Raw genomic sequence first — 14,519 nt, 5'->3', positions numbered from 1 at the left:
AAGTATAACAACGTAAAATCATGGAGGATGAAAACACCCCCAACCTTGATTAAGAGCTCCTGACAAAGGAAGTGCATTAAACATACGGCAATCAACTGTGGCATAATCAGGCGAGGGGGTACACCCTCTAGTTCAGATTTGTGGTGGGCTACAGGATAATTGAGACAGTCACTATCTGTTAAAAGGATCATCAGTTTATAACGAGTTTGTGCCTCTACCTACCATATTACAAAAACGCTTACTAAAAGGAACTGCAAGGTACACACGAAGACACACAGTTAAACATTAGGTCAATCAGTAAACACCTAACACCAATCAAGCTTTAAAATCATTAACTTTATGAATAGTGTGAATATAAATGAATATTTATGGATGTGCACAATTGAAAACAAGGATCCTCTTAAATGCTAGTTATACAGACTTCCTTTTCCAAGTTCGGTATTGAAGTGGATGACCATAAGGATCTTATGCTCCAGACTGGTGATCTATGATCACAGAAATAGGCATTCATTTTCCCACCAATCACCATCAGTCACAGCAACAATTTTCCAGTCACAATTGCACCTGTAAGGCACTTTGAAAATGCTGCAAAACGCTAATGCAAAGCACTTTGAAACCTGAGGACACCTTTACCCAGAGCTCCTGTGAAGGCACACCTTGCTTGAAATCATACACTTTTAGGAGACTTATGTGAAATATTTTGAACTGCTAACTAAATGGTTGGACAGGTATAGTGCCTATGTGAACATAGAGGAGATAACTGGGGCCATTTAAGGTGAAATGGGCCCCAATGCAGTAGAGTGCATTGAAGGAGCCACATTAGAAAGGCCCCGGAGTACATATTTATACAGTATGCACATGAATATGATAATCTTGATTCTTAAGAATTCCCCAAAATGTGGACCAAAAAGTCCTCACTGCCAATTGTGACCACATTATTGGCTTTGTATCTAGCAACAGAATAAACTGATACAGGCTGGTAGCATTCTTGGAAGACTTTCCTGCAAATCCCGGAGTGGGCCTGCACTCATGCCGGCACTGTTCATATGTGGTTCCAAAACATGGGAGGCTTCACAGGGCTTGATGGCTCTTGCATGTAGTTTGGTTGTGATGCTCGGCATTAAGACTACTGGTCTTGCCTTTAAAGACATTTACCCTTCGGAATAAGAACATGCTGATCCGTGGTGTCGCAGCAGACCTGACACTTTGAAGCATAAGCTAAGATTGTCTTCACAGCTGCTCTTGGGGGATTGGTTTGCTGTAACATGTTTTTGATCTCACTGCAATACAAGGGTATTCATGGCTCAAAGGGTCTATCCACACAGGAGGTTTCCCTGAAAGACAGGGGCATATTCTGATTTACTGTGATAAGCCCCTGCAAACAGACATTGTCATAGTATGGTAATCCAGGGGATACCCCAGGCACCCCTCATCTGCCTGGCCCATCACCACTTAGTGGGAGGAGGCACCCATGCCCATGGCTACCCACCAAAAAAAAAATCTCAGGACGGTGACCGTCACATTACCCACCCCAGGTATGTAGAGCTCATGGATGTAGCAGATCCTGCTCCACACGGTAGACAAAACGTAATGAAGTGGAAACCTAGTTTATTTAGAAACATGCACATTTTTTTTGTTGAGATGAAGGGAGATTATCCTTGATTACTTGGCTTTCAGCAGCCAGTTTTCCATGCACTAAAATATACAAGTGTGTTCCTCAAAGTGATGTGACAAATCTGGACAATTTGTTCCTTCTACCCAGAGGGTAGCCCCCACTGTGCCTGTGAGTCTAGGGAGATTAACCCGCTCCCAAGACTCTCCCAAGTGGTCTGGGCAAGTAGGATTTCACTGGAACGGACTCTGCTCTTGTTGACAAGGACTCCCAGTCCAAGAAGGATCTCCCAGTCCGGGATACACAGTCTGCCCACATGGAACTTTGAAAAACAGTTTTTACTCCACGTTTGGATCCAACCTGTGACATTCTTGCTCTCTCCTTGGCTTCAGGTAATGTTGGATTTCATCTGAGCACCACAGTCAAAGAAGGACACACCCTTTTTGTTTATGATGACGTACATAAACCCTCGAGAAACTGAATGGACACAGGATGTCCTGGACGGGCAGAGCCACGCTGCACCACGGCGCATGCGGTAGTGTGGGGAGCGAGCCAAATGCAAGCTGGACGCTAGCAGGCTGTCATCCTGTCTGACCGAGAGGACAGTCGGGGTGCAGGGGTGGGGGGGTGAGACAGAAAAGAACCAGTTTCCTCTAGAGTCACGGCCACAAGGAAGACGTGGTGGGCCTAAGAGCCCGGTAACCACTGCCTCGATCAGATCATCAGACGGAGCTCTACACCAGAAGGGCATTAGCTGCAGAGACAAGCAGCAATAGGGAAGCAAATGCTCCCACAGAGCGAATACCGCAGAGAGGTAAGAACACTTTGAATCAAGGCTGGGAAGTCCGACGAGGTTAAGGGAACCTGAGAAACCCAAACCGGCAAGCGTCCTACGTGAATCAGATTGAAATAGCTATGAACATTTTGAATCCAAGCAGGGAAAGCCGACAAAATTACAGGACCCTAAGGAACCCAAACAGGCAATCGCCCTATGCGAGTCAGAGTGAAGAAGATACAAACAATTTGCACCAAGGCTGAGAAAGCCGACAAGGTTACAGGAGCCTGAGAAAACCTGAGTGGGCAAGTGCCCTACGTGAATTACGCTGATTAAGGGACAGCAAGTCTGGCAGAAGGCCTTAGGACTTCAGGGAGTCCAAGAGCACAAACCTGTAATAAACAGAACTGTGTTAAAAGGGAACCTGGAGAGGTTCTGAGAAAACCCCTAATTTTCCTGATAAAGAGGGAACTATACAGAGGATATTTTCTTACGACCAACAAAGTTTGCAAGAAAGTTGTGAACTGTTTTATCATATTGACGAATTTTAAAACGAACGACAAGCCACCCAAGTGATTGTACCAGGGAGAAGCTGAAGTTCGAAGCAATTGCTCCAGCCTCTATTTTTAATTAAGTTTTCCCAAAGTGGTAGGACCAGATTAGTTGGATAGGATTTTGAACTAAGGACTGCTTTCTTTTGATGAGCACCATTAGTTTTAGTTTCTAGGCAAGGAACTTTCCTCACTGAGATGAACAAGTTACTTACCTGTGGTAATGTTCTTCGATTTGATGTCCCTAACACTTATTCCTCATCTTACAATAACTTAATTTCCAGTTTTAGCTGCTTCAGAAAATGTTTATTCGCAGCAGAGGGAACTGTGCGTCGACACATTCGACCCGATGTCCCTCGAGGGCTTCGATCTCAGTTGACGTCATTGTTGAGTATATATACACCATTCGCAGTGCCCGTTGGCTTCAGTTCTGTTTTGCCCCAACCATATGCAGAATTACCGACATTATTAAGTGCCTTTAATTTATCAGACTTTAAAACTGCAAAATCTAATGCCTGAAATTCTATAGTGCGGTAGGTTGGAAGGGTCAGTGAAGAATATGTGGGAGAAACGTCCAATTGAAAGAACGTTACCACGGGTGAGTAGCCTGTTCTATGAATGGATTGTGTCCTCTCACGTATTCCTCATCTTATGATAGACTCCCAAAGCAGTTATAAGGGTCTTTTGGAGGAGGGTGCAAGAATTTGAGTGTTATTGTCGGTCAAGAATGGAGCATAGAACTGCCTTCCCAAATCTTCCCTCATCGTTAGAAGTACCTAAACAATGTTTTGTAAACGTGGGTATAGTAGACTACATAGCTGCCTTGCAGATGTCCTTTATCGGAACTCCCCTCTGAAGGGCAGAGGAGGTTGCCATGCCCCTAGTGGCATGAGCCCTTAAACCCACTGGGGGATCTTTTTCAGCTAACCTGTAGCACTTTGAAATAGCCAGTAGTATCCATCTGGATGGGGTTTGTTTGGTAATTGACAGACCTAGTTTGTGTCCTGTATATCCAATGAAAAGTTTGCTGTGTTGGCGTACCTTTGCCATTCTTCAAACATAACAGCTTAGAGCTCTCCTTGAATCAAGTCTAAGAAAACGTTCCTCTGCCAGGATGAGGTGGTGGGTAGAAGACTAAAAGCACAATTTTCTGTGTTAAATGGTAATCTGATACAATTTTGGGAAGAAAAGAGGGTTTGGCCGTTAGGACAACCGTACCCTTATAAAAAATGGTAAACAGAGGTTTACAGGATAAGGCCTGTGGGCTGATGTTATCGCAACTAACAAAATAGTTTTGAAAGTTAGCAACCTTAATGGACAGGAATGGAGTGTCTCAAAAGGAGCACACGTCAAAAACACTTTAAGACCAAATTAAGGTCCCAAGGTGGGATTTGGAAACACATTTGTGAAACCTTTAAGAAACAGAGTAATTAAGGGTATTTGGAAATATGATGCCTCCTCCGAGGTGCACTTGAATATGGAAAGCACAGCCAGATAACCCTTAATTGTTCCAATCTGGAGCCCCAGATTAGCTAAATGCAGCAAAAAATATAACTCTGTAGATGTATTGCATTGAAAAGGGTCCACATCGTTTTCCCTACACTAGCTGCAGAACTTGTTTCAACAGCAGCGGTATAAGGATTTTGTTGCTGGCCTTCTGGTCGAAAGCAAAATCTCGATTACGTCATCTGAAAGGTCCCAATCCTTGTATCTCAACCTCTCAGAAACCATGTGTGAAGGTTGAGTGCCTTGACCTCTGGACGGAGAACGAGGCCCTCCTCTCACGAGAGAAGGTCCTCTCTTTGTAGAAGACATATTGGGAGGGCAGATGGACATGTTCAGAAGATCCGGGTACCACGTCCTCTTGGCCAAATCCCGAACAATTAAGACCATGGGTTTCCCAAACTTTCTCAAACGCATACAGGGGTGGAAACTCCCAGTCCACTACGAACACGTCTCCTAGAGCTCCTCTTGGGGGAAATTCCCTGGAGCAGTACAGTTTGCGCTTCCGGTTGACAATGGTCGTGAACAGATTGACTTAAGGGGTTACCCCCAAAGGGTGAAGACCTCTTGAAGGACTTCCTGAGCTAGTTCCCACTCGTGGGAGACTGTGCTCCTCCTGCTCAAAGCATTCACCGCCATGTTCTCATCTCTGGCTAGGTGAACCGCTGACATGGAGATTAGTTCTTGAAAAGGCCAGAACCAGAGCTGCATTGCCTCTCTGCACAGTGGTAGTGCCTCTCTTGTTGAGGTAGTACCTGGCCACTGTATTGTCCGTCATTATAAGGACATTCTTTCCCTGTACAGAGGGCATAAAGGCCTTCAGTGCTAGTCAGATTGCCCTTAGCTCCAAAAAGTTGATATGTAGTTTGGACTCCGATAGAGACCAACGACCGCTGACTGTCAGATCGTTGGTGTGGGCTCCCCACCCCTTGAGTGAGGCGTCCGTAACTACTGTTATCTTTGACCTTGGTTGCCATAAAGGTTCTTCCTTCAGGATGCTGTCCTCACAGGCCCACCACAGGAGATACCTCACCAAAAAATACAGGCCATCTAGTAGCGACCCACAGTAATCTGTCAAAACACCCGACACTGGAAAGTTTAGTGGTCCAAACAGCTACGTCTGCCTCTAAGCAAGCCGTGTACCAAACTATGCCTCTAGATAGAGATAACACGTTTTGATTCATGGGTAAATATAGTCTTTTGGGCTGGAAGCATGGCATTAAAGTCTGCTAAGGGCACATGTGCACTAGCACAATTCACTTTCACCATGTGGGACTGTATAGCTATGGCGGCTGATCACAGCCCAGAAGGGGAAGAAAGAGACTGCTTCATGAACCTGATAAGAGATGGAAAAGAGGCCATGTGTGAGTCTCTTGAGTCAGGTCTAAGCTCTGCTGACAGTATCAGCAGAGCCCAATGGTGGCAAGCGCTGTTATACGCAGGTTGCTGTGGCCGAGGAAGTCAGGATTTGCAACTGATGTACAATCTAGACTACTCAACATGCCCTTTGACGGCTATCATTTATTTGGTAATAAGGCTGACGAAAGCCTTGACAAACTGCAGACCTCAAAAGCGGCAGCAAAGTCCCTAAGGAACAAGTTACTTAACTGTAACTGTTATTCTCCAGCATGGGTCTGGCATGGATTCACATGCTCATGAATATTCCCCGTCGTCAGGCCGGGAATCCTCAGTATAGAAAAAAATCAGTATCAGTTTTGTTTCTGTCTGTCTTTCTCAGTAGTAACCAATCACTGGTCTATGGGTCATACTGCCCCAGCCAATGACTGCCCTCTCCCTAAGCCCCGCCCCTGGCAGCCATCCTCAGATTTGGTAGCACGTGAATTGGCAATATGACCAAGTGAAGAGCCGCAGAGGGGTAGGCGGGAGGGTTCGCATGTGAATCCATGCCAGACCCATGCTGGAGAACAACAGTTACAGGTAAGTTCCTTCTCAGCATGGGGTCTGGCATGGATTCACATGCTCATGAATATAAGAATACATAGCAGTATACACATGCACAACCACGGGAGGTGGCAAAGGGCTCAATATCAAGCAATACAACAACTCAACATTAAGCAACTCTTACCTCCTCATCAGGCTCACCTTAGGCGAACAGGTTGCGCAGCACTGCCTGGCCGACTCTGGACTCCTCCCTGGAATCCCGGTCGACACAGTAGAATCTCGTGAAGGTGTGCTTCGACCTCCACGTAGCAGCCCTGCAGATGTTGAGCAGGGGCACACCAGACAGGAACGCCGTGGTAGCAGCGATCGCTCTGGTCAAATGGGCCCTCGGACGGCCTGGCAACGGTCGGTTTGCCAACCGGTGACAGTGCATGATGCAGTCGGAGAGCCATCTGGAAATGGAAGTCTTCGAGAGAGCCTTCCCTTGATTCACAGGTCCAAAGTTCACAAACAGATGTGATGTCTTCTGAAAACTCTTTGTGCGGTCCACATAGAACTTCAGCGCTCTAGCTACATCCAGAGTCCTCTCAGCCGGCGACGAAGGCGACGGGAAGAAAACTGACAACACTAAGGGGTCGTTGAGGTGGAAGTCCGACGGCACCTTGGGCATGAAGGAGGGGTGCTTCCTCTGCACCACCCTCGTGTCGTGAAAAGTCAAGTATGGAGGCTTGCAAGACAGGGCCTGGATCTCTCCCACTCGTCGTGCAGAGGTGATGGCCACGAGGAATGCTGTCTTCCACGACAGAAACTTCAACGGCACTGAATGCATAGGCTCGAATGGGGCCCCCATGAGCCTAGTCAGCACCACGTTGAGCTCCCACCCCGGGGCAAGGGCCTTCACCGGCGGGAATGATCGGAACAGTCCTTTCATAAATTCCTTCACCAGTCAATGAGACCACAAGGACGCCCGTCCTGTAGTTCTGGTGTAACGTGAGACGGCAGCCAGATGTACCTTGATGGAAGCGTGAGATAGGCCAGCCTTGGCCAAAGACATTAGGTACGGCAATACTTGAGGGGCCGTAATCCGCAGAGGGTTAATCTTCTGTGCACGGCACCAGAGGGAGAACCTCTTCCATTTGTGTCCGTAGCACTTGAGAGTTGAGGATGCCCTGGCCTTCGCGAGAACCTCTCTGCAGTCGGCCGGGATGTCGTATCCTCCAAACTCTAGTGCTGCAGGAGCCAGGCCTGCAAGTTCAGCGACTCTGGTTCGTGATGAAGAATGGCGCCTCCTTCTCTGGAGAGAAGATCCGCGTCTGTCGGCAGCTTGACTGGTGTGGACGCTGACAAGTCCAGAAGGTCCGGGAACTGGATCTCCCTCGGCCACGCTGGTGCGACGAGGATCATCCTGCACCAGGACCTCTTGAGCTGGTTGACGAGCCGGAGTAGCAATGGCAACGGCGGGAATGCATAAAGGAACAGGCCGTCACAGGGGAACGAGAAAGCATCATCCATGCTCCTCGGTTGGGGGAAACCTGCTGGCGAACCTGCGACACTGGAGTTCGCCGCCGTCGCGAAGAGATCGATCTGGGGTTTGCCCCATCGTCAGAAGAGTCGGTCCACTTGATCCTGGCGCAGTTCCCACTCGTGGCACGAGCGCAGCTCTCTGCTGAGTGAGTCGGAGATGGTGTTTTTTATCCCCGCCAGATGAAAGGGTACCAGAAACATCCCTTGGGCGACGGCCCAATGCCACAGATCCTGGGCTTCCTTGGATAGGGCAGGGGATCTGGTTCCGCCCTGCTTCCGAATGTAAAACATCGTGGTGGTGTTGTCGGTGAAGATCCTCACCACCTTGCCCTTGAGGGACGGAAGGAAGGACCTGATGGCCCAGAACACTGCATGGAGCTCCAAGATGTTGATGTGGTGAGTCTTCTCCTCCGGGAGCCAAAGGCCTCTCGCGTGGAGACCCCCGGTGTGCGCTCCCCAACCTTCCAGGGAGGCATCCATCGTCACCGTCAGCTGGTGGGCCGGGGCTAGGAAACCGGTTCCCGCAGTCAGATGAGAGCAGACACCCCACAATCGTATCGCCTGACGGAACGCTTCGTCGAGCGGGATCCTGTCCTCGAAGCTGCCCGTCGTCTGGATCCAGTGGGCGTCGAGGAATTCTTGCAAGGGCCGCATCCGAAGTCTGCAGTGGCGCACCAGATAAAATGCAGGAGGACATCATTCCGAGGAGGGATTTGATAGACCTCACTCTGGCCACGTCCGTGGCCAGCAGACGTTGCACCTTTCCTAGGATGGTCCTTATCCTTTTCTCCGACGGTGAGGCCCGCCGCGCCACTGTGTCGAGCTGTGCTCCCAGAAACAGGGCGACTTGCGACGGGACAGGGTGGGATTTTGGAAAGTTGATGGAGAACGCCAGGTCGGTGAGCAGCTGGACGGTCTTCGCAGTGTGTTCCACGGCGAGCTCCCTTGTCCTTTCCCGTATGAGCCAGTCGTCCAGGTAGGGGTAGACGTGGATCCCCTGCAGGCGCAGCCGCGCCGCCAGCGGTGCTAGGCACTTGGTGAACACCCTGGGCGCCGATTTCAATCCGAACGGGAGGGCCTTGAACTGGTAGTGCCGCCCTTTGACCACGAACCTGAGGAACTTTCGGTGTCTCTTTAGAATAGGGATGTGGTAGTAAGCATCCTCCAAGTCCAACGACGACAGGAAATCGCCCTCCTCCAGCTGTCCCAGCACATGCTGGAGGGTGACCATCCGAAACTTCTGTGCCTTGATGTATTTGTTTAGTCGTCGCAGGTCCAGGATGGGACGCCATCCTCCTGTCTTCTTCTTTACGAGGAAGTATCTTGAGTAAACTCCGGAGCCCCGAAGCCTCTTCGGGACGAGCTCGATGGCACCTTTCCTGAGCATCGCCTTTACTTCCAACGGCAGTTGAGCGACGTGATTTTCCTTCCTGGCCATGGGAGGAATGCGGGGGCACCTCTTCTGGAACTTGAGGGCGTGCCCCAGGGCCAGGGCGTCCAGCACCCAACGGTCGGTGGAGATGGAACTCCCACACGCTGACGAACTTTGTCAGCCAGCCTCCCACCGGGGTGCTTCGGCGGGGGCCCGACCCGACGGTCGGTTCAATCTTGCTTGGAGGCCGCTTTGCCTCCTTGACCACCTTGGCGACGACGGCGGGATCCACCTGACTTGCCGCGTCCCCTGTAGGCCTCCTGTGACGAAGACCTTGCCGCTTGACGGTACGTAGAGGAGCTGCTGCCGGCTCCCTTGGAGGCACCCTGTCTGCCTCCGGAGCTCCGAAAGGACGGCCGTCGCTGTTGGAGCACACCCAGTGCACGGGCCGTCTCCGTGTCTGTCTTGATCGCCTGAAGGGATTGATCAACCGCCTTGCCAAAAAGGTTGTTCCCATTGAAAGGCATGTCCAAAACCTTGGTCTGAACGTCCTGGCGGAAATCCGTCGCCTTGAGCCATCCTCGTCGTCTCAGGTAAACGCTGTTGCCCAACTGATGGAAACCGGTGTCGGCGATGTCCGTAGCCACCGTAATGGCGTGATCCGAGGCAATCTCACCTTCCTGCAAGATTTCCAGGGCCTCAGCCCTCTTGGCGTCCGGAAGGAAGTCCAACAGAGGGGCGATCTTGAACCACAACTCCCTGTCGTAGCGGGCTACGATGGCCAGGGCGTTGGCTGCCTTAATGGTCGTCGCTGCAGATGAGATGACCCGTCGTCCCATCGCATCCAGCTTCCTACCCTCGCCGTCCGGAGGGGAGGTTGAAGTCGAGGCCGATGCCCCCCCCGCTTTCTTCTTGGCCGCCGCCGAAACGACCGAGTCCGGGGTAGGTTGCGCCCTAAGGCACAAGGGGGCAGCGTCGGAGACCCGGTACTTCTTCTCGTACCGGTCCCTCTTCCAGGAGCCGTGGCAGGATTCTTGAGGAGGGCGAGCCCCTCATCCCAGATGTCATCAAGAAGCGGTATGGCGAGGACCGTCTTCCTTTTAGCCTCGCGCCGTTGGTAAAGGAACCCTTCTTCTTTTCTTCGGGGCAGAGCTGGAAGAACTCAGATGCCCTGGAAATCATAGCATTGAAGGATCCAATCTCGTCGGAAGGGGACGACCGGGCAGGGGGTGACGGGGGACACGTCCCTTCGTCGCCTCCGTCGTCATCCGTACCCGTCGTAGTCGTGTCCATGCCTATATCATCCCCCTGGGTAGTGGACCGGGGGGAAGGCAGAGAAGGCCGCAGAGGCGGGAGAGGAGGCCTAGGATGCGTCCTCCTCCTCTTAAGTGGTAGGCTCTCCGAAGGTCCTGGCTCCGGTTCCCCCGTCGGGTCTGGCTCAGGTACCTCCATCGGGGCAAGGGGCAACCTAGTCCTTATCTCTGAGCATAAGGACTGGATGGCTGACAAAATGGCCGCCGAGGTGTCCTGCGGCGCCGGAAACGACGGGAGCGAGGGCTCTTGAGGAGCCTCGTCTGCGTCACCGTCTGTTAGGCAGAAACCTGTGCAGTTCCCTTAGGGAACACTGCAAAAGATTTAGGACTACAGGTGTTAGCAGTAAACCCACTTGGTAGCAGTCTGTATCACCCAGATTTACCTGGTAGCTGTGGCTGAGCAGTCAGACTTCTCTCAAGAAGAGTTAGGCAGTATGCAAAGTATACACAATAGGCACTCAGATACGATAATACAAACAAACACTGACCAGAGCTTTGGTATCAAAGTATATAATTATTTATTTAAAAACACACTGTTGAAACACTCCAGCACTCTTATTGTAAAATATTCTAAACACAGTTACTATTATAATATATACAACCCTTATTCCTTATCAGATAAGTCTTAGTTAACACCACTTATTTCCATACAGAGGAGAGCGCTTAACTATAGATGGCACTCCAATAAGTTTATGAAAAAGGGAGGGGAAAAGACAGAATAATGAAAGGTACACCATTCTAAGATTTAGGAACACTATTAACAAGGCAGAAGAGCAAAAGTCACTTGTGAGCCAAAGTCCATAGGCTAGGCCCACTCTTAGAGAGAGCAGAGCACAAATGCGCCCAAGATCACACAGTTACACTAGGCTTAGAAAGTCTTGCAGGGAGTTCGAAAAGAGTTTAGAGAGGCTCAGAAAAGTTTAGCCAGGGTGTCCCAGGCTAACCCAGGTTCGAAAGCCGGGGGCTAAATCTACCCCGTACAGTCGGTGGCAAGGGAAGCCAGGCGGGACACGGTACCTTAAGCGGGAAGGATCCTCCAGCGGTGGCAGTTGTTCCTGGCAGTGGGTGCAAATCTCGTCGCCGTCCAGGGGAAGAGAAGATCTCGACGTGGAGGAAAGATGAAGGTCGTTGCACTGCCAGGGAAGAAACCAGCCGCAGAGTTTTCTGATTAAAGGTAATACCATTTAATTCGCGGTCGTGAATTAATACACCTGGTATCCCGGTTGCCGGGGTGCTTGGCACAGGCAAGACTGCCACGAGATACATCGGGAAGGCGAAAAGACGGTGAAACTGGTTATCCCCACCAGTCAAAGGAAGAAGACTCTCCGGAGGGAGATCTCCTCTGTCGTTGGGAAAAGTGGTGAGACTGTCCAGCAGAGCTCCACCGGTGGTGTCGTCGTGGCAGGTCGGCTCAGCTTCTCCCTCGTCAGATTCTTAGGTCCTGTGGCGACTTCTGAAGTTCCAGTCCCCAAAGCCCTGCTTTTCTGCAGAAAACCCCCATTCACTCAGCCTAGCTGTCACTCAAACATGCTAAGTGGTGAGCCGGCCGGCTCACCACTTGGGCCAATCAGGAAGGAGTGCGACTTGAGTTGCCTAGGCAACTCAGTCCAGGGTGCCTAAATCCCCCTCCACCCCTCCTAAGTACCCCAGACAGAGTGGCACCACTTTGGAGGGCTTCTGTGGAGAAGCCCACCAAAAAGTGGAACAAAAGGCTCGCCTTGGGTTGGAGTCACAGAAGAGAACACAAACGCCATTTTAGAACCGAGTTTTGGCAAAAAATACCAACCGGAGAATTAATATTAATTAAATAAACCGGCGGTATGTTTGAGGCTATCGTAATTAAATAATTAAAGATAGTAGCCTCGAACAATGGGAAAATCCCATAGAGAAATATTCGCGGTTGAATATAAAAAGTAGTATCCACTGCCACCAGCCAAAACTCGATCAGGGGGGACGGAGACGTGCCCCCTCGACTAAAAGACCCCGGGGCAACTGAATTGCTCCAGCCAGTGCGTCCACAATATGATGTTTGTACTGGTTCTGCTCAGAATTCAAGACTAGTAAAGTCAATGGTGACTTTACATGCCCTGGGAGACAGTAGTCAGTCCCAGGGTATGGAGTCTATACTGGGGAGTCACTATGACTGTGTTACTGCACTGAGGGTGCTGTGTAACACACATCACAAAACACATGAAGCCCTATGGAGTAAAAGACCCCATAGCCCATTAAACACATCTAGAGTCAAAGAAACACACTCAAATCATGCCCAAGAGCGAGGGTAAGAGAGTCTCACTCTTGGCAGGAGAAAAAAATAAACCCCAAAAATCCAGCAAAGCTGCTAGGGGACTCACTAGGTTAGGAAATTCAGCCTAAACAGAGAATTCTCCCTAACACCGTCGCCCTCGTCGTCGCCCTCGTCGGGATCCCTCCCGATGGGCTGGGCCTCCTCCACGACTTGGATGAGCTCCTCTTCAGAGGTTGTGTCCGTATCCACGACGGCCACCAACCCCTCCCCCACCCTTTCCAACGAGGACTTCGTGGGGCCTGAAGCCTACTCGATGGGCCTGAAAGACTACTCCCTCCGCAGTGGCAGGGAGACTCTGGTACCTGAGGGCGCCTCCACTGGTGTAGCCTCCACAGGCTGAGCCAGGGCCGCAGCGACATCCTCAATCGAGGTCTTAGCAGGGTGAATTAAGGCCAACGTCACCTTCTGTACGCCTGGGGCCTTCACCTTGGGGGGGTTCTCGGACCTCGCCGGGTTCTCGGACTTCCTCTTACCCGAGCCAGAGCATTGGCTCGTGGTCGATGGCGCGGGGAGGATGTGCCCTGCCTGGCAGCAAAGGAGCCCGACCGTTCGACGTGCCCGCGGACTCGCGGTGCTTAGCCTTTTGTTGGGTCGCCGGAGCACCCTCACAGGACTTAGAAGACCGCTCGGACTTCTTTTTCTTCTTCTCGCCTGGCGGGCTCTTACTTTCCAGCCAGTTGGCGAGACGGAGGTGGCGATCCTTCATGGTCCGCCCCGAAATGTTCCCACAAAACGCGCAGTCCTTTTCCTTGTGCGTCTTGTCCTCATGGAGACAGTAGAGGCATAACGAATGCTCGTCCTCCTTGAAAACGTTCTGAAGCTGGCATCCAGGGCAGGTCCTGAACAGCTTCCCGGGCGTCGAGCTCCCTTTCTCCTGGGCCATGTCCGGGGTAGGCCTCGGAACTTCTGGAATCCTCCAAAAGCATAACTCGACGAGATCTTCACCCTTGAGGGGCGTAGAAACTCCGAAACGGATCCCCGTTGATCAGAAGTAGAAACGGTGGAGCTTGAGGCTCTATTTAACTGAAAAAATGAGAAAATCTCCTGAAAAAAGCGCAAAAACACAGCAAAAGCTCGAGAGCTAAGCACGAGGACTCCCAACACTTGAATGTGCGGTAAAAATCTGAGGATGGCTGCCAGGGGCGGGGCTTAGGGAGAGGGCAGTCATATGCTGGGGCAGTATGACCCAGAGACCAGTGATTGGTTACTACTGAGAAAGACAGATCAGAAACGAAACTGATATTGATTTTTTTTCTATACCGAGGATTCCCGGCCTGACGACGGGGAATATTCATGAGCATGTGAATCCATGCCAGACCCCATGCTGGAGAAGTGCAGCCATCAGGCAGTCGCAGCCATTTCACCCCAGCGGATCATCTTGGAGGGGTAAGTCCTTTAGATTCCATTCCTCAGTTGAAAGAGCGAGAGGACAGGCCGAACAAAGAGGACAAAGACAGGGGAGAGGTGCAAAGCATGCCCAAGCAGCAGTGTCTTTACCATCAGCCGCTGCTTCAAAACCTCTCTAAGATCTGTAAGGTACTCATGCTGGCAACAGTAAAGACAGACACAAAAGATCACAGTTAAGGGTGTTTATTGAACCTTATAATGGGTGAGATAACCGCCTTATCTAAACCTAATTCTAAGATGGGAGCAAGCTACGAC

At 50.7% G+C, this 14,519-nt stretch overlaps 1 protein-coding gene across 2 annotated transcripts in view; it reads right to left on the bottom strand.

Moving 5' to 3' along the window:
• Window positions 1–14,519, bottom strand: part of TRPM7 (transient receptor potential cation channel subfamily M member 7) — a 2,599,208-nt gene that overhangs the window by 2,031,711 nt on the left and 552,978 nt on the right. The window lies entirely within an intron of this gene.

Source organism: Ambystoma mexicanum, chromosome 11 (genome assembly GCF_040938575.1).
Source record: "Ambystoma mexicanum isolate Mex_15411 chromosome 11, UKY_AmexF1_1, whole genome shotgun sequence".
In the NCBI taxonomy this organism is placed as follows: Eukaryota; Metazoa; Chordata; class Amphibia; order Caudata; family Ambystomatidae; genus Ambystoma; species Ambystoma mexicanum.
Note: the sequence above shows the minus strand (reverse complement) of the source record. Positions and strands in the feature narration are given on the sequence as shown.